We start from the raw sequence: 19,210 nt of genomic DNA on the forward strand, positions 1-19,210 counted from the left end.
ACTCAGTTTCTCAGCACCTCCGAAAGATGAAGTCATCATCTGCTTTGCAAACCTTGGGAGGGAGAAACCCCAACCTGTGCAGTTTAGTACCCTGTAGGAAGCATGTATGGGGGAAGACAGCTACTTGACACTCTATATAAATATGGTCATTTGTTTGAATTACATGTGGAGAGACATTTAAAGCACAGTCAGCACTGACACCGTGATAGTGCAATATGGGCTAAATTTGTTCACTATTACACAGCCTGGGGGGTGTCTCAGGACCAGCCTAGGGGTGCCCATATCTCGACCTCTCAGGGTTAGGCTTTAGCATCAGTCAGGCACTGACACCTGATGGTGGCTGCCCAGCGGCTGGGAGTGTGCAGGGAGGCTGTGCCCACACCACTGGTACCCACTTGGTCTGAAAACGCCGAGGTGCAGGATAAAGTCCACCAATGGTCCTCCTGGCTTTCCCCATGTGGGGAGTGACAGCCACCCCTCCTGCCCCCGGGCTGGGGGCGCCTGGCCGGGAGGGACGAGGGGAAGAAAGGAGGGGAGGGGGAGCGGGAGAAGGAGGCCCCCTCCCTCGTTCTCCCCACCGCGCACCCGTGCTCCTGCGATGTGGTGAGTCACAGGCAGGTCAGGACCGCGCCGGAGGGGCGGAGGGAGCGCGGGGACCGGCTGATTTACCGCTGGGAGCCGCCACCAGCGCGGCGGAGGCGCCTGAGGGAAGGGCGCGGAGAGCCGCCCCGAGCCCAGGTGCCGTGCGGGAGGGAGGGAGCGAGCCCCTGCCCGCCGGGGCGCGCAGCCCCCGCCGCCCCCAGGTAGGGACAGCAGCGGCAGCGGGGCAGGGCCGGGGCAGCCCGCGGGGCGGAGGGGAGCGGCGGAGCGGCAGAGCGGGGCTCGGAGGTGCGCCGGGCTGCGCCCCGCTCCGCCCCGCCCGCCCGGGCTGGGCCGGCTGCCGGGCCGGGAGCGCCGAGCCAGCCCAGCCCGCCGGGCGCAGCGCTCGCCCCTCCGGCCGTGGTGCCGGCGCGCAGCCCGCTCCGCTCCGCTCCGGTAAGGACCGGCACCCGCGGGGGACGCGGGATGAGCCGGGAGTGGGGGAGGACGGGCAGCGGCGCGGGGCTGCCTGTGCCCCGCCCGGGAACTTCGCGGGAGCCGCCGCTGCTCCGCCGGGCTGGCCGGGCGCCGCGGGGCAGGTGATGGCCATGCGGAGCAGGCGGTGGCGGTGCGCGGGGCAGGCGGTGGCGGTGCGGGGCAGGCGGTGGCCGTGAGGGGCAAGCGGTGGCGGTGCGGGGCAGGCGGTGGCCGTGCGGGGCACGTGGTAGCGGTGCGGGGCAGGCGATGGTGATGGCCGTGCGGGGCTGCGGGCTGGCCCCTGCCCCGGCCCGGCTCGCAGGGCGCCGGGACGCGGGAGCGCTGCCGCGGCGGGGCAGGGCAGGGCGGCAGCGCTCGGCGGGCAGCGCTCGCCGGGATGCTGTGGGCAGCGCCCTTGGCCGCAGCCGGAGCCGCTGCCCCTCCCGCCCCTTCCCGCTCTGCAGGAGCGCCGCGGGGCAGTGTCCGGCAGTGCAGCCTGGAACTTCCAACTCGGAGACGGCGGCTCCGCGTTTGTGGTGGCCGGTCCGACCGCCTTCTGAGAGGCGCAGGGTGAGCCTGCGGGATTTCCCAAGTTGGGGATGTGTACTTTATGGTTACGCGGCGTTCTCAGTTTTCCTTGCGGTACGGCCTTTTTGTGTTGTTGCTGTTGTTGGGGTTTGTTTGGGGTTTATTTTTCCCATTTTTAAAAGCAGAATTTGCTTCAAACGGTAAACAAATCGCAAAGGGCTCATATAATGGCATTCCACCACTGTTTTCATGTCAGCATTAAATTATATGGTCTTAGGCTTCATGAAAATGAATGCGCTCCTTAGAAATTGGAAGTTTTGCACATACATCAATAGGGATTAATAATCAAATAGCAGTGTTGTTTAACAAACTGTGCGTTTGTAACCTGCAGGAGGTTTATTCAAGCTGCAGTGCATGCTTTTCCTGAAGAACCTATGCCCTGTGTGATAGTTCATTTGCTTTCATCCCACAGGTGCTTTTTTCATTGTCCAGCTGCAAAAAGAGGATGGTGTCTCTTTTTTGTTGTCTTTTTATTTTAGATCTGAGAGGTTTGGATTCATAATCAGGCAAGATAAAGTGTCTCACATGTTTCTCAGAGAGCTGGTTAAATGTTTACAGATCACACACTGCAAGAGCAAAAAGCTAGCCTTTGGCAGGAGCTGCATGTTGAAAACAAAGTAACTTGGAGAATGACTGTATCGCTTGTTCTTTGTGCCCTAATCCTTCTTCAGCACTGCATGATTCTTTTTCTGTCTTCTAATACAAACTGAATCATTTGGAAACTGGGATATTTTGTAAAACATTCATCTCGCTATTCAGAGAAGAGAGTCAACTTCTGTGCCTTTTTGGTGGACAGGGAATGAATTGTCTTTATTATCATATAAGGATTTTCTCTTTTTCCCCTTTTTTTCTTTTTTGTTCCTTTTTATTCTTTTTCCCCTTTTTTCCTCTTTTTTTCTTTTTTCCCCTTCAGAGGCCAACCACTGCATAGCAGTTCTTTATTGGTAAGCTAAAGTGCACGTATTGTGGCTGGGGAGGGGTTCACAGACGTGTTCTTTGCTCAAGTGTAGATGACAGTGCAGCCATAGATGGAGGGGAGCTCACTGAGTCAGGGCAAGACGGCCAGAAAGCCAAAATTCAGCAGAGGTTCAATGAAAAGCTCATGAAAGCAAAACTGAGTAGCAAATGTTGTCTTCCCAGTACTGCCTTTCGCATCCTGATTCTCCTGCATTTATGGTTTTCTGGTACCTTAGATGATGACCTGAAACCTCTTCTTGCTTGTCCAGTGCAATCAAAGGGGGTAACCTGTCTACTCTTCTTCTTCTATGATCTGCAAATGTCTGCTCTGTATTTTTTCAATTCAGAGGAGAAATTCAAAGCCTGCTGCCTCCCAAATCTGGCTTCCAGAGCTCCAGAGCCTAAGTGGCACAGCTGGCTGCAGTGTAAGAGCAGCAGTCCTGCCTTCACAGCCACAAAGGGAACCTGATGCCGGCAGCCTGCTGTGCTGGGGCAGCCAGAGAGGCAGAGCTGCAGCAGTGGGAGCCACAGAGCACTGGGTGATCTGCTTTGTGCCACGGCTGCTTCGTGGTGGGCATGTGTCTAGACTTTATTGCTTCAGGCAGAAAGCGAGGAGAGGTCCTCCATCTCCATCTGTGTTTGTGAAATATCTAGCGTAATGGAAATCCTGCTTGGGCTCCCTCAGCACTACACATCATTTCTTGAACAAGAAAGGGATGGGGTAGCTGAACAGCATTCTCTGAAACTACAGAAACAAAATTCAGTAGGGGGTTACAAGGATCTGTTTGGTGCAAAGCAGAAGGAGTGCATGCAATATGTGGCACTTCAAACACACCTTGCTAAGATTTTGGGTGACAACACCACCTTTGTGGTGGGCTCCTGTGGAACCCTTATGTCCAGCCTTTCTACCTCCCTGTTGCTCCCTTGCTGTCTGTCCTTGGAGCTGGTGGCAAACTTCATGTTTCATTAAGCTGTTACCCTCAGATGAACCATCAACCTGTGCATCTTCTCTGCTGTGGCCACAGTTGGTGATTTTGCTTCCTTTGTATTTGGTGATTAACCCTGTGCAATGCGCCCCTGGTGGTTGTGCCACACTGCCCAAGCAGCATGCCATCACCAAGGGGGCAGGGCCACGGCTCCATGAAGAGCTCCATCTGAGGGTGGCATCTTTCTGCTGCAGCCAAGATGAGGAGGTTTCTGTTGTTCTCTTACAAAAATGATGTGTTTTTCTTGGCAGTGGCTTTAAAAATCTCTGTCTCATACATAGCCACTGAGGCAAACATGTTAGCAGAAGCCATTTTTAAATCAGTTTCCTTACCCAGGGGAAATGTAGTATAGACAGGGCCTTCAGGAAACGAATAATTAGGTGACCTTTTTCCCCCCAGAATATCAGGTCTGTTTTATGTAGAGCTGTTTGAAGTCACACAAATTCTCATTACTCTCCAAATCTCTAACCTTGCCTTGTTTAAGATACCTTTTAGGAAATCAAATCAGTGTTTCAATCTAATTTCCAAAGGCATTCAAACACATGGTATGTGTGCTAACTTGTTTCCTCTAGCATTAACAAATCTAGCAAATTGCCAAGCTATTTGCCTTGAGGAAAACTATGATGTTGTACAAGAAGATAATGTATTTTTTTCTTTCTCCAATTTTAAACATTAGAGAAAGAAAAGAGAGGTAAAGTTATCAGACCACGTTAGTCCAGGATATAACTCCTTTGAAGCAAACAGTGTTCCCAAGTAGATTGCCATGGTTTTTGATCTGTTCTGGGACTTTTTAGTCACGCTGTGATCTTTTTCAGTCACTTGATGTGGCTGAATGGTGACAGAGTCCTCTTGGCTCAGATGGACTTTCATTGAATTAGTTGCAATTGAGTATACCAAATATGAGAGAGGAGATAAATAACTTGAGGGACTTATAACTCTCAAATTTTAAGAATTTTATAATGCTTGTATTTTAAGGAGAGGCTGTGTACATAAGCCAGGCACAAGGGTGCGTGTGGTGCAACGGTAGCAGTGAATGGTCTGAAACCTCTCCTCTGCCTCTCCTCCCAGCACGCCCGGTCGCCAGGGAAGCAAGGGCTCCAGAACATTCAATTTTTCAAGCAGTTGTCAATAACAGAAGATTTTCTGCAATGCTGAGGAGTTTAACAAGCTTAAAATTCTTAAATGCTGCTTTTTCTGTGCATCCTACAGCTCTGATAGCTTCTTCTGCTTGTCCCAAGAAAATTAACATTCAATTGTCCTTTTGTATGGAAGGCAGCAAAAGGTTCTTGTCTGAATTAATGATAAATTTGATTGCAAATGCATGTGGGAGGAAAATTGCCAAATGCTTTCAGAAGATTTTCATTTTGCCCAAGTGTTCACGCCATGGCCATCACCATGGCATTTGATAGCTAACCCCTTCGTTGTGTACATTGCAGCTTTAGCCTCGCATTGAAGGGTCACACTGGCATATCTTTGTTTCCTGTAGTCATACAGAAGTAACAATTTTTTATGTAAGCTGCTTTCCTTCACTGCAGTTCCTTCGTTTTGATGTTTATCCAGCCAAACACTATCAAAATCTTTTTGACGTGTATGGTTATCATTTCTGTGAGGGATCAGTGACCTAGCTTGATAAATTTAAAAGTTCAGCAATAAACCTAAATATGTGACATTTATTGAAATTCATTCTTTGCCATGGAGCTACTTTCTTTCAAAAGTATTGAGAATAGTAAGGGATTGCATCTGCAATTTGATTAAATCTACAGTTGTTACCATTTGCCTTCTGAAAATTGATTCCCTCCCCTCCCTGTCCCCTAGCTTGACATGCTTATTGATTAAAATTTCTGCACTGGCCTAAGCCAGCATATATTTGTTAGTGTTTGTGTGCTTCCCATGCAATTTCAGACAGACTTTCAACTGTGGAAGCCAACTCTATTCCTAAACTATTGGAAATGGTAAGGTTCCTTAGCAATTGTTTTAAACTATATGATGACACATCTTTGAACCCCATTGTACGAAGGAAAAATACCTTCTGACTGGAGAGAGGTTTCCTGTTTATGTGTGTGTTTGCTGGAATTAAGCCTTCCCCTGTGTGTTGGCTGAGTATTTTTTTTGTAATCCAAAATGGTAACACAGCAAGTCACCTCCAGAGTTTATTTTTTGGACAGGATACAGGTCTTTTATTTTCAAAATAGCATAGCTGGAGTTGATGATGAAGCACAGGGGCCTCTCAGTTACACTTCTACAAGCAGACTCAGTTAATTGAGGAGGCACACTTATAAAGATATCTAGATTTAAGCAGTGAGTAATTAATTTTTATTGACAATTTTGTATTATGTAAGTTGTTCACTTCCCACACAGGAAGTTTTTTGCTTCAGCCAGATTTCCTTTCAGCATAAGGATATGAAATTTGCCAAATATATAATTTATTTTATAAAATGGCTAGAATCATATCTTTGGTTGTGACTGAACAGTCACATAAAATTTTCTGCTTCTCTTTAGAAAGAGCAGGCCAGCAGGTGGCCTCCAGGTGGTAGCCCTACTGCAGGAGGATGGCATGTAATACCTGGAGGGTTTTCAGCTGCTTAGATATGGGCAGGTGACCAAAAAATATAGCACATATAATACTCTTGCCTCCTGGTGTCTGGGAGTATGTATCTTTGTGAGCTTGTGGTGTGCCCTTGCACCTACCTGCCATAGCTGACCCTCCTTCAGAGGGGAGAGGGGATGAGACTCAGAAAGGCATTTTACCTGCAAGAGTAGCAAGGCTGGACCACCATGAATTTAGGCAGTAAAGTTACAGTTATTTATGAAATACAGTGTTAAGGTTTCTGGTTTGCTTCAATTAATGCTCATTTTAAACAACTGTCTGGGACTGGGAGAAACCTGGACTAATGGACTGATTACACTGAGCATTTGTTAGGGCTGAGAGCCACATGGCCCTGCTGTGGGATGTCCACACCCAGCCCCAGCTTTGCTACCCCTGCTCACAGCTGGCAGAGCTGCCCTCAGCTGGATTCCATCTCTTTATCACCCACCACAAATACTCAGGCCTCCAACAACGCATGTGAGTCTTGGGAAACTGGCTTTTTTTACCTGTTTTTGTGGTTGTGTCACTTTTCTTGTAAGAACCCTGAGCAAGACAGTGACCTCATGGTTATCCCTGGGAGTTTTGCCACTGACTCTTCATGGACACTGGATTCAGCTCTAGTTTTGTGTGTGTCTGCACCATATTTGAAAAATGGGTTTCCTCTTCTCTGACTATAATAGAAGGCTGATGTATCTTTTTGACAGAAAATTTTTCTCATTAATAGTTGCACAAGTTGTTAAGTCCTGTAGGAACTATCTATGTTCATCTAAATTTTGTGGAAACAAATCCTTTCTGAGCATGTTTAATGAGCAAGATGAAAACAATTATCATCTACATTTAGAATTCCAAACTTGTTTATTTAATGTTTCTTAATTAATGTTTCTTTTTTTGTTTGTTTATTTTTAGTTTGTTTGAGCTGGATGCTGAATCTCACCTTTCTTTTACTTTGTTTTGAAACTAATCTAGCTAGTGAGGTTTCAAGCTTGGTAGAAATAAACCTATTGTGCCATTGTAAATGCCTAGAGACATACATGACTTTTTATTGGTTTGTCTTTAGCTGTATCATAAATAAGAGTGTGTTTTGGATTTTAGTTTGGTTGACTCAAACCAAATCACCAGAATTTTAGGACCATCAGAGATATTAATTAAAACATTGGGGTTTGCTTCTCCTCCTCTACACACCCACATCACAGATGATCCTGCAAGGATAAAAGTAGCAAATTTCCAAGTAAGCCCAGCATTCCAAGTAGGCCCAGAGAAAAGTCCCAAATCTGTGGATTATCCCAAAGTATGAGTAGAAAAGAACAAACTGAAATAACTTCACAAGCTTCATTTGTCTTAGATACACACTGGGGTAACAGGCTTGCATTGCTCTCTATCTTTGAGACTGTTCCACATTCAAAATTGTATTAGGATTTCAGTTAAGGGAATTATATATGCTTTTATCTATTGCTATTTTATATCCCGATATCTGTTATGGGTGTTATTATATGGGTAGTATTATATATACTTTCATATGTCTTCTTATCCAAATGGATCAGATTCTGTTCAGTCTGAGAAAGCAGGATAAAAGAGAGTGAGGCAGCTTTGCTGAAGACAATGAGAAGTGTTGATAGTTGAATTAGTGGTAAAAGTTGATTAATTCCCCTCTCCTGATGTCACTGAAAATGTTAAATAAGTTACTTTAATTATATTCAGTTTTCCTGTCTATTTCTAGAGAGGGAGTACTAATTTTACATGTTATATATTGCTGTCTTTTAAAACCTTTCCTTAAACTCTTTGGGTTTATTGCTTTTGCTCTTTGGATTAGAGGCCAATATTTTTCCTGAGGGAAAATGTTCCTTGTTAATACTCAGTATTTGATATCATTCTTACAAATGCCCAAAGCTGAAGTAAAAAATATATATATATATAATTGCAGTATTAATAATCTTTTAAAAAGAGTAGGTAGAATACAAACAGTAATAGGCTCCAGTAAGCAGTGAGCCAATGTGGAGCTCCCTGTGTGATAAAGCACTTCTGCATCAGAGAAAATAATCCAAATTTCACCCTAAAAGTGTATTTACCATCCATTTAGATGAGTGGAAAATGTTGTTCATGTTTGAAGATGCAATTTAGCTTGCAGCAGATGATTGAAAACTGTCTTAACTGTTGTTTAACTCTTCTGATGAAGGAAAAGAAAACTTTGATGAGGGAAAACTTTGAACACTTTGCTTTTGCCTTCCTATACATGCTCAAGGACGGAGTGGTGCATGGTAATGAGTTTTATCACTGTGTGTTTGCAGCACTTTCAAATAGTAAATGGGGGTGTTTCCCTAGCCAGGATGTAGGTGCCTTTAGTTAAAGTCGGGGTGTAAATTCTATCACCTTCAGTGAAAAATATGCTAGAGTTGAAAACAGAGGACCCAGATGTGTGCTGGTTTTATGCTTTACTTTGATTTCATTTCCTAGTATTTAGGGTATGTTAAGCCTATTGCAGTCAGAATCTGAAATTCCCAAGTGTCTGTTTTGCCTGGTATTGCAAACACTGGCCTCACAAACAAATTACCAGAGTGCATGACATGGTGGCAACATTTCACTGTGTCCTTTTCCCTTCTCAGAGGATTGAATAGCTCCTTTTCTAGGAATGTCCTCTCCTGTGACATTTTCAAGACCTTGTCAACTCTCCACCATAAATTTCCACAATGGGAAAATCCTATTGAATCTAGCATGGGAACCTTACTATAAGTTTCTGAATTATCCTATGAAATTTAATATTCAATCTGTTTGTGCTTCAGAACTTCATGTTAAAATCTCATTATATTTTATCTTCCGTTAAATCCCATAGAATTCAGTTATTATTCCTATCAGATTACATTTGATTTTTGTCCCTTTTATCCTGACCTTATGTATACAAAAGAGAGGGATTGCAAGGCATGTCCATTTGTGAGAAAGGGATGATTCTGTCCTCCTGGTTCTATTCAGAAAGACCTAACCAATAAAAGTCACCTTTTTTTTTCCTGGGTGACTATGGAAGGCTACATGAGAGGAGGTGTTGTGAACGCAGAACATGCTAATAGAAGTTGAGAGAGGTGAGAGCCAGACAGAAGGTAAGTAAAGTCAGCACAAGTGTACATGAAATCACAAAAATCATTAATAACATTCTAATGGCAGAACTGAAGCCTACGATTTTCATGCAGAGCTATAAAAAGGGAAAACACGTTGTGTGGTTATTTTCAGTTAGAAGACCTGTTTTCCTGTTCTGTGGAGTTTTCTTTCCTTCCTTCTGAAAATACGTTTACAAAAATAAGTATGTATTTTTCTTCAGAGGTAAGCTGCCCTGATAAAATCAGCTGGGGTAGAGCTCAGAGACAACTTTGCTGCTTCCTGAAGATGGCCAAGTTGCATTTTTGTTTGTTTGTTTTCAAATTGAGAAGTTTTCATATAACATACTTTGAAAAAACTTCTTTTATGCAAATAATGCCACAATTTTCTTGTAGGTGAAACACAAGCTGAGCCAACTTCTGTCTGCAGGTAAGCAGGAATGGCTTTAAAATTCCTTTGACTGCAGTGGGAGAGGTCCCTGCTTATCTGAGCAGAGTCTGTACACCCAAAATCCCCTTCAGGGCACAAAAATAAGGTAACAACCAGTGAATTGTTTTCACAATATAAAAAGCCTTTCAGGAAGCAGCAAGTAGCAATAAGAGGGGGCTTAAAAATAAGAAAGTACCCCTTTCCCAGCTGCAAGAGGGAAATCTAAAGTTATGTTATTTACTGAGACCACCATCACATGCTATTAACAGAGGTAAAAGCCCATCAGTCAAATATTTGACTACTCATGGTTTATAGGGATTTCAAAGACTTATGGAAAGATAATGCCTGTGTCCATTAGCTAGTTACTTAGAAATGCAGCGTTGGTTAATTCAGCCTTTCTGTAAAGAGTAATTATTATCTTCATTAACAATATATAAGATTTTAAAGATTTACTGTTCTGCACCTATTATTCCTGTTACGTCTTCTACATCTCCGTATTTACCCTCTATCATCAATTGCTCATTTTAAATGAGGTAGTATTGAGATTCTGTCATTGCCACTGATCTGTCTTTCAGCCTGTCTTAAGCAGCCTGTTTTCTAGTCCTTAGTCAGCTCAGCTATCACAGGAATCAATGACACTAATGATTGCATAGAGACTGTGGAGTCAAGTCTTGGAAAAGATGATGGCTTCACACTGAAGGAATGTAGCTTATCCTGACCTAGCTGAGGTCCAAAACCAGACCTTTGTGTGAAAGCAAGGTGTTTAAGAGTTGAGATCAGTCCATCCTCACCCCAAACATCTGTGTCTTGTTCCAATTTAAAATGCTTAAGTGAGTAATTATTAATGATAAGAACTCCATATTTTTTGTCTGAACACAACATACACGGTGCTAATAAGTAATACAATATGATTTGAATATTTTTAGTAGGAGCAGGGATGTAAAAGAAAATGTTCCTGCTAAATGACAGTGACCTTTGTTCAGTGCCCAAAATATTGAATTAAATATCAACTGTTTAGTAAAACATCATGCTTAGAAGCAATTGTTTCACTATGAAGTCCTAAATTAAAAACATACATTTACTGGCCAATTTCCAATTTTACCACTGCCATTTTATTTTCTTTTGGATAAACAGACCAAGCTTAATATTATGGGGAAAATCCAGAGAGGCTGCTTTGGCATCTCAAATGGGGTTTTAGAGTGAGGTCAGGGCACAGGTCCAACAAAGAGATCTAAAAAGCTAACACTCACTGGCCACAAAACTCTCAGGTGCTTAGATTAACCAGTGTCAGCATTTTGTGCTGAATACTCCCTGGATCTCACCTGCGCTGCAGTTCTGGGAGAGAAGACAGAGCAGTAAGAGTGTCTCAGTCCTGGCTGGCTCACAGCTCCCACCAAGCTCCTCTCAGTGCCCAGACAGGATGGAGCCAGGCACGGTCCTGCTGCTGACAGGCAGCCTCCAGCACCACACGCCATCCCTCTCCTCTCCCAGCTGGCTTGGCTCCAAAGCATCAGGACAGCTTTGCCCAGGAGGACTCGCATTCCACTCTCTGCACCTTCCCACCAGGACAGGAAGGGGAGAGTGAGGAATGGCCCTGGGGTGGTGGATTGCTGGATCTCATGGCAAAAGGGCAGGAGAGTGCAGGCAGGGGCTGCAGAGACAGGACAGGGGGCAAAAGCAGCAGAGCTAGTCCCAGGTCCCATTTTAGACCTTAGGCCAGCCTGTTCATGCAGGGATGAGGACCATGGTTTTATATCAGCCCCTTAATGGCAGGCACCATCCTACAGCTCACCTTCTGTGCTACACCTGTAGTAAACATCAGCACTAAGCCTTTTTAGTTTTGGAGGTGTTTTGTAAGAATGGATTAATTATCCTCATTTCACCCCAATGAGAAAGGTAAATACCCTCTTGAAGTTTGGAAACCACATCTTTGCTTATCTCGCAGACTCCTTATCTGGCTCCAGATTTCTAAAGGAAGCATTCCAGGGTCTGAACAAGTCCAAAACCTTGTTCTGGGCCCAGTATAAATGAGAACCTCTGAAGAGCAACAGTTGCACATTTAAGCTTCCCAGGTCTCTTCAAATGAGGGGAGAGGACAGGCTGAAAGAAAGTAAATGAACCAGCTGAAAAATCCTTTCAGAAACAAGCACACAAAAAAAGATCCCATTAGCATGAAAAAACTCAGACTGCTCAGCCATCCCTGAACTCCTTCTTCAAACTATTGAGCTTTTCAGCATCTTCTGAAGGTCAACATAATATTTCAAAATAAAAACTGTGGCTGACGGACCCTTGCTGAGGGACATCTGCCAAAAAAAGGGAGCTGAGGCTGCTGCAGATCAGCCACTCTCCTGATTGCACCTGTGACACTGTTGCCTCTGGTGAGAGCCAGGATGTCAGAGAGGCTGGTCCCAGGCCATTTCAGGATTTATGAAGGCCAATTCCGTAAGGTCCTTGGAAGGCGATCATGAATCACCGGTTCGCAGCGAGGCAGCGCTCATGCCAATGAGCGTCATTAGCTCCCTCTCTAAACCAAGGGAAAGTAGGGCATCACTTAAAGTGCACTGCAATAACATAAACTTACAGTGACAAAAGTGAGGTCAGCATTAAAAAGAAAAGGTCATAACCTCCTAACCAAACACAGATGGGAAATGAACACTATCCTTGACATTGCTCCTGTTTGATTATCAAAAAGCTGCTACGAAGCTAAGTAGACCATCAGGTTATTAACTTTGGTATCAGATTATGTATGAAGCTGGGGCATAAATAAAGACCCCATTGCTTTCACTAGCAAATTTACAAACACAGCCAATTCAGTTTTGTTTGTAGCTGTTTTGAGTGTTTGCACCACATTTTCACTTGGGGCAAAGACCACCAAAGCTTTGCACAGGGATGGTTTGTGTTTGGCAGGGCTGATTATCTCAAACACAGCATTACACAATCGTGACTGTAGGTTGTGGAGCCAGCTTGAGCATGGAAGGAGTGCAGTCTGCTTTCCAGCCCTAAGTATGCATGCAGAAAAAGCACAATATTAGCCCAACACAGTATCAGCCCAATGGACTGTGCCAGGCCAGACCAGCTCCCCCCACAAAAGTTCCTAGATGCAAGGAGATGACTTGGAGGCAACTCTGAACAGTGCTGACACAGGTGCACCAGCAGAACTTTTTCTTGGTTTTTCCTTTCCCTGAATAAGCCACCCCCAGCAGGCTGAGTAAAGGAGAGCTGAGGGTCTCATTCCAGCCTTTGGGCCAGTTCTCCAAATCTGTGAGCCCAGCTCAGTCACACAGATGTGCTGATCTTGCTGGGACCCTACACAGTTTGACCATGACATCTCAGCTTGACAAGCTGTGCATCAAGCAAGGCATCAGCAGCCTTTTGGAAATCCTTGACCGTAAGTTTGGTTGCTAATTTGCCTTGTGGCTCTTGGAGACACATTAAGTGAGCAGGGTGAAGTCATGGCACACAGTGGCATGCTTTATGTGTGCCCACCAAGCAGAAAGCCACTGCCTGACACCGTCCTGCCAGCTCTTTCAGAGGAAAGAACAGAGCCAGCACAATTTCTTTTGCTTAGTATCCTAGGTATTTGTGCCACACCTTGGAAGAATTCAGGGACTTCTTGGGTTTCAGTTGCTGGTATTAGTATATATTTTATGACATTAAAAGGAAACTTGGTCATTTGGTGGGCAAGTAGATCCATTGGTACCATTCTAATAAAACATACCTTATAATCACTATTTTGGCCCAGTTATCATATATAATATACTTTACTATCTGTATCTATTGACATAGAGAACTTTTTTTTTTAAGAGATTAATGTTTGGCTGTGAAGAGTTATTATCTCAGGGACTCCTAAGAACCATTAGCAGCAAATGACAATTAAACTGTAGGAAATGTCCTGCATCAAGATCATTCATAATTGCTGTTAGAACATTTAGATCAAATCTGTATGCTGTCTTGGTTACTCATGGATATCTGCCTTTTAATCTTTTTCATTTTTATGACCCATGCCATTCCTTTAATTATCACAGTATGGAAGACTGTTAGCTTTACAAGACAGGAAAGGCTTCCAAAATAGGCTCTGCATTTCAATACAAGAATTCAGGTGGATAGATGTTATAACCATAAAATATAGAGTAGCAAGTCTAAGTGCTGGGACTATTTGAGGGAATTGAGCTAAAACTGTGCTTGCAGCCAGGTTTGCCAACTTGGCTCTTTACAAAAGGAGGAACAACATTCCAAGGAAATCACTCTGTCCCCATTCAGTACAGACAACCACAAAATGCTCAGACTCATGCAAAAAAGTTGATCAAGAGGATCGACTCAGAAATGCAAGTAAGTTGCTTTCTCCTACTGTGAGGTGTTTCTGTGACACCAGAAACAAAGACTTGGGTCTTTATGCGAGCTTGTGTGATTTCCTCAGTCCACCAGGGTGTGTCTGCATTTATCTCAACTCACTAGAAGCTGATAAAGGCCTCTGCTTTGCATATGTGGTGAAAATAGATAAGAGTTGAATTAGTCTGTTCAAACATGAAAAATTTGAAGTGACCCCCGAATATCTCCATATGCACTAACCTGACCCAGAAGACCAATATTGCCTTGTGTTATTAGTCATGACATGCACTGTATCAGGCATAGCATGTTACTCTCCTCACACACACATAGAGAGCTCTTCTTCTGCTGGTACTGAACCTTTGCACTGAGTAAGGTGTTCATATGTCAGTCGTCAGGCTGAATTATTTGCTGCAGATACCAAGCTTAAGTCTATGCTAGAACTGGGTTTATTTTACTTCAATTGTAATAGTAAAGCGCCACAATAGCATCACAGTTATTTTCTTACTGAAGTTCCACAATTGCTGACTTGCATCTCAGATGAACAGGATGGAACAATTGTGTTGTTCAAAGCTTGCTTTCTATTTTCCTAAACAATACAATAGGGTTTTTTAAAATCCTCCCATCCTTATCATCCAGATGTGGAAAGCTGTCCTCTTCTATTTAAAGACCCAAATCCATCTGCAAATATAAGCATGAAGAGACAGTGGAGGTTCTACCTTATTTGGTGTAATTTTCTGGTTTTCAGTTATTCTATGTATATTCTGGACTTCTAGTCCACATTCTTTATGGAATTGATTGCTCAGCCCTTAAAATGAGTGCTGCTTTCTCACATGAGAAATCTATCTCAATTGCAAGAAATTCCACCTATTAAGTGGAAGTATTAAGTATTCCACGTATTAAATTAATCTTTCTGAGCAATATATAGCTCTTGATCAGTTCCACTCATTTGTAATACATCAGTGAGTGTTTGCTGGGGTTCATTACTAAAGAGCCAGTAGTGCCATTGTAGCCCATCACAACAAAAAATTATTAAATAAATCCAGTTGTGCTGGAGACCCATGACATGAGTTGGCTTTAGGATGTTAAGTTCTGAAGCAATTCAAATAAAATACTCTACTACACTGCAGGACACCTCCAAAAAATGCCAAATGAGTGTAAGAATAGCATTTTCTCAACTGCAAAGGCTAGATTAGTGTTCTTGTGGTTTAAAGCCTGTTAAAAATAAATGTGCTAGACAACAAAAATGTTTCTTTTGATAGCTGATGTGATTTATAATGGTATATTATACCCAGTAATGGACTATGTATATTAAAGAGTGTGTTTTATGCAGGGATAATTTAATTTTTTTATGTGTTTGAATATTGTAAGGAAAGGCTTACAGATCAGTTGAACCTGCTAATGAAAGCAATTTCTTCTGACACACATGACTGCACTGTGTATGTAGAGGATTTAGTTAATGGTAGATCCTCCAGCAATTGCCTAGACTGTGCCCTGCCCAACAGTTCTTCCCCATCAGCCATCTGCATGGGCACACACCTCTGAGAATAAAAAGAGCAAATAGAAACCTCCCACCTCTGCTATGAATGAATTTATAACCTAAATCACTGATAACAAGTTCTTTGGCTCTATACTCTGGAAAACTGAATTGTGCTAGAGTGCATATCATGCTGTAGGAAAAATAATGTTGCCACCCTAGTCAGGATGAGTGACCTAACCTAGAGCTGAAATAGCACTGAAGACAAGGGAACATGAATTTTAACTCAGATTAGCCATTTGAATTCAGCTCAGAGATTATTTTTGTGTTTACTGCTAACTTTTTCAATTTCCTTGTTCTCTTTGTTGTCTTAAGGTAACTAAGTTCAGATTTAAAACCTTTTTTTTACCTCTGAACTTAGAAAACAGGTTATCCTCACTAAGTGTTTTAGATATTCTCAACCTTGTGTACAGATGGAATTGGTTAATTGAAAAGTCTGATGAAGGCACATCCATTGTGGGCTTTATCTGTTGAAGCTGATGCCACTGCTGTGGCAGATTTGCAACAACTGATTAAAGCTGGATGAATGGAGCTGTTATCACCCCCTCCTATTTTCCCTGTCCTCTTAAATGATGATGTTCTCTCCATGGCACAGCCTCTGAACCACAGGGAATCAGGTCCTGCACTGGCACAGATTTTAGTCCAAAATAGCAAAGCAAACTGAAGTCTCAGGAGGAGTGGTCACTAGGGTTATTCTATATAAATTTGCCACCTCAACTCTGTCAGAGACCAAAGTAACAAAATGTACTCTCCCACTGGAAAAAGTATAAAACCATACCATCAGCTTTAAAAAAGGGAAAAGGCTACCATTTGCTGACAATAGAGTTTTTGAAACATGAATTAACATGGCTCTGCTGTCACCTAACCTGAAATGACCTATCTTAGGACTAAATATGTTCTTGTACAAACACTCTCTCTGTGGGATAGAGGACCCTGCCATTTCCTTTTCTGTAATAAAGCTAGGAAAAATGAGATGCACCAAACAACGGACAAAATGCTTTCATGTCAGCATATTGTCTGAGCTTGTGCAGATCCATGGAGTGCTTGTGATTAGAGATAAATGGGACCCAAGTTTCTGAAATGAGGGAAAGGCAAACAAGCATGCCTGTGTTTTCTGGCTTCCTTGCATATGCCAGTTTGAACATATTCCACAATAAGGCCAGGCCTGACTTGTCAGTACAGTTGCAAACAGTGCCAAGGAGAGACATGATGTTCAATATTTACAAATTATCACCCAAGTCATAATTAGAGGGAATGAAACTTGTAGGAAGAAGATTACCACTGGGAAACTTAATGGTACAAAAACACAGCACCAGCCATAGCACTCACACTAATATGACACATCATTACCAACCATTTGCAATGGTTAACCAAAATCTATTTTCTCATCAGTTTTACTGGCTACTATCTGATGAGTGATGGAAAAATGAGCACATCATGACACTGGCTTTGAAAATATCTCTTACAAAAGGAATAATCCATGACAGCTATTGCTCACTGATGGCCAACACAGGCCAAAACTTACAAGTCATCTGTAGATACATGAAGGACACACACACGTGTCTCAGGAAGGTCACAAAAGATTGAACAGCATCCATCATTCAAAGCAAGCAGAGAAACAAAAGGTTTCCTTGTTTTCGTTCTGCAACTGATAGAGAGCAGCTAGTTCTTTGACCTGTAGCTATAGCACAAGTACTTTGGTTCTAATTCATCAAATCCCTGTAAGTTCAACAAATTACCTTTGAGTGTATGCTATGGAGAGCTGTTGGACCTTTGAAGAAAGACTGAATTTTTAATTCACCAAAATTTCTCTGCTTCTTCAGGATGTATTCAGGTGAAGTGTATTTCCAGTGACCTGGTCTGAAGGTCATAAAAGAGCAGCTCTGTGCTGGACCTTGCAGTGCAGGAATAGAGAAAGAACCTGGGTCAGATGCACATGAAAAGTGGCACCAAATGTCATGAGACTCTGAGAAAGAAGCAGCAGAGTTTATATGATGTGAGGACTGTGAAGTTCATAGCGCTCTTCACATGACTCCTATGTTCTCCCTAAGCTATAAATGTCTCACTGTAGGACATGTCCCTTCTGTGTCAGGCACCTTGAGAGAAGATTCACAGTGTGCTGAAGACCTGGGCTGTGGAGAGCCACCTTCCCTAGAGAGCTGCCCACAAATCTGAGCCAGAGCTTCCCATAGGTTGGAATCAGCAGATTTCTGTCTGGGAGGATGCTTGAAACATCTCAAAAGTACACAAAGGAAAGCTCTATGATGAAACTCAAATACAAGAGAAAAGATGACTTGATTTTCATTTATTGCTCATATTTTCCTTCCTGTAGTGCTAAAATAAAGTACCTATTATTCCTGGCATCCTTTACATCACACTGAATCCCACCTTTGTTCTTACTGTTAAATTTTCCATTCCAGCCTCACTTGCTAAAGGAGTCTAAGGTGGAATTTTTGGTCTCCTGAACATAGATTGAAATCAGTGGTGTTTTACTGAATGTAGGCAGAGCAGACTGTCTGAGGATACTGGCCTCACATCTCAAAATATGGTTGGAGAGAAAAAATATGTCAGATAGTATTTATGGCTCTAAATACCCCTGCAGTGCTCATTGGTACCGATTGTTGGACATCTAGGCATCCTCTTTTTTAGACACTGGAAGAGTAGGGAGGATTGTAAACTGAAAACTGAGGGACCCATTGGGTGGGAAATCTATTTGGGAACATTAAAACAAGAATGTAGTACAGAGTATACTGCAACAAATAAGGTGTCTGTCAAGTAACCTTCCTTCAATCTTTTTTGCCTGTGTTGGTGGTGCCCCATCCTCATGCAACTCTTGTCCCACCCATTGCTTTGTCTCTCCACTGCAGGGCTGCCTCTAGTAAGGGGTTTAAACTTATTACAGTAACAATATATCTATCTCTGGCTCGTGTCAGAAATAGAGCACTTTTGGAATTTTCTGCTCAATCTAGTATTTGTCAGGACACGTTGACTCATCAGAAGTGAATCTGCAGGAATGCATCAGGTTCAGCAGTGTCTTGGGTGGGAGTGCTGGTTGAAAAGAGGCAGTCAGACCAGGCCCCCACTTCTCCCAGTGCTGGGACCTGCACTTGACACTGGCCAGGCAGGATGTGAACGTGGATCATGTGTGAATTCTGGGTGTTTTACACAAACTTTGAAAGCTCTTGGTTTCATCCCAGCACAGAGCAGGAAAAAAAATCATGACAGCAAGATGTTACAGAGGATGGGAAGACAGCTTCCTGCCCTATACAATATGGAAGTCAGCAGTTTGAGTACTGGGACTATTTTCTAATTATAGCAATATCCTTGCTCTTTTTTCTTTTTCTTTCAAATCCAGGCTAGATTTGTTTCCAGGATTCTGTTATCACTAATTAATATCAGAAAAATGTTACTGATTTGAAGGATGATCTTTATGTCTCAACACTGGAAGTGTGACTTGTTTTTACTAGCTAATACTTGCAACTAGCCTGTGTTTCTGATTTTTATCCCCAACTCTCAATCATGATTCTTATCAGATAACAGGGAGGAAGAACAATTAGTTTCCAAAACCTATTATTTTGTGTAATTAAAGAGGTAAACCACAGAAAGAATTCAGTGGACTCTGAAATAAAGCACCACAAGAATTATTGATGGGTTGTTTTA

General features: G+C 43.1%; 1 protein-coding gene across 7 annotated transcripts in view; it reads left to right on the forward strand.

The window, feature by feature from the left end:
* Window positions 1-385: 385 nt before the first annotated feature.
* Window positions 386-19,210, forward strand: part of MET (MET proto-oncogene, receptor tyrosine kinase) — a 91,371-nt gene continuing 72,546 nt past the window's right edge. The window contains exon 1 of one of the 7 annotated variants that reach the window (XM_074539937.1): window positions 386-603. The gene's annotated coding sequence lies outside the window, so the exon portion shown is untranslated. Of the gene's footprint in view, window positions 604-644; window positions 804-837; window positions 1,036-1,060; window positions 1,179-1,429; window positions 1,699-19,210 lie in introns of those variants that run through there. The other 6 variants (XM_014275971.3, XM_074539939.1, XM_014275974.3 and 3 more) reach the window with 6 other exon arrangements.

This window comes from Zonotrichia albicollis, chromosome 4 (genome assembly GCF_047830755.1).
Source record: "Zonotrichia albicollis isolate bZonAlb1 chromosome 4, bZonAlb1.hap1, whole genome shotgun sequence".
In the NCBI taxonomy this organism is placed as follows: domain Eukaryota; kingdom Metazoa; phylum Chordata; class Aves; order Passeriformes; family Passerellidae; genus Zonotrichia; species Zonotrichia albicollis.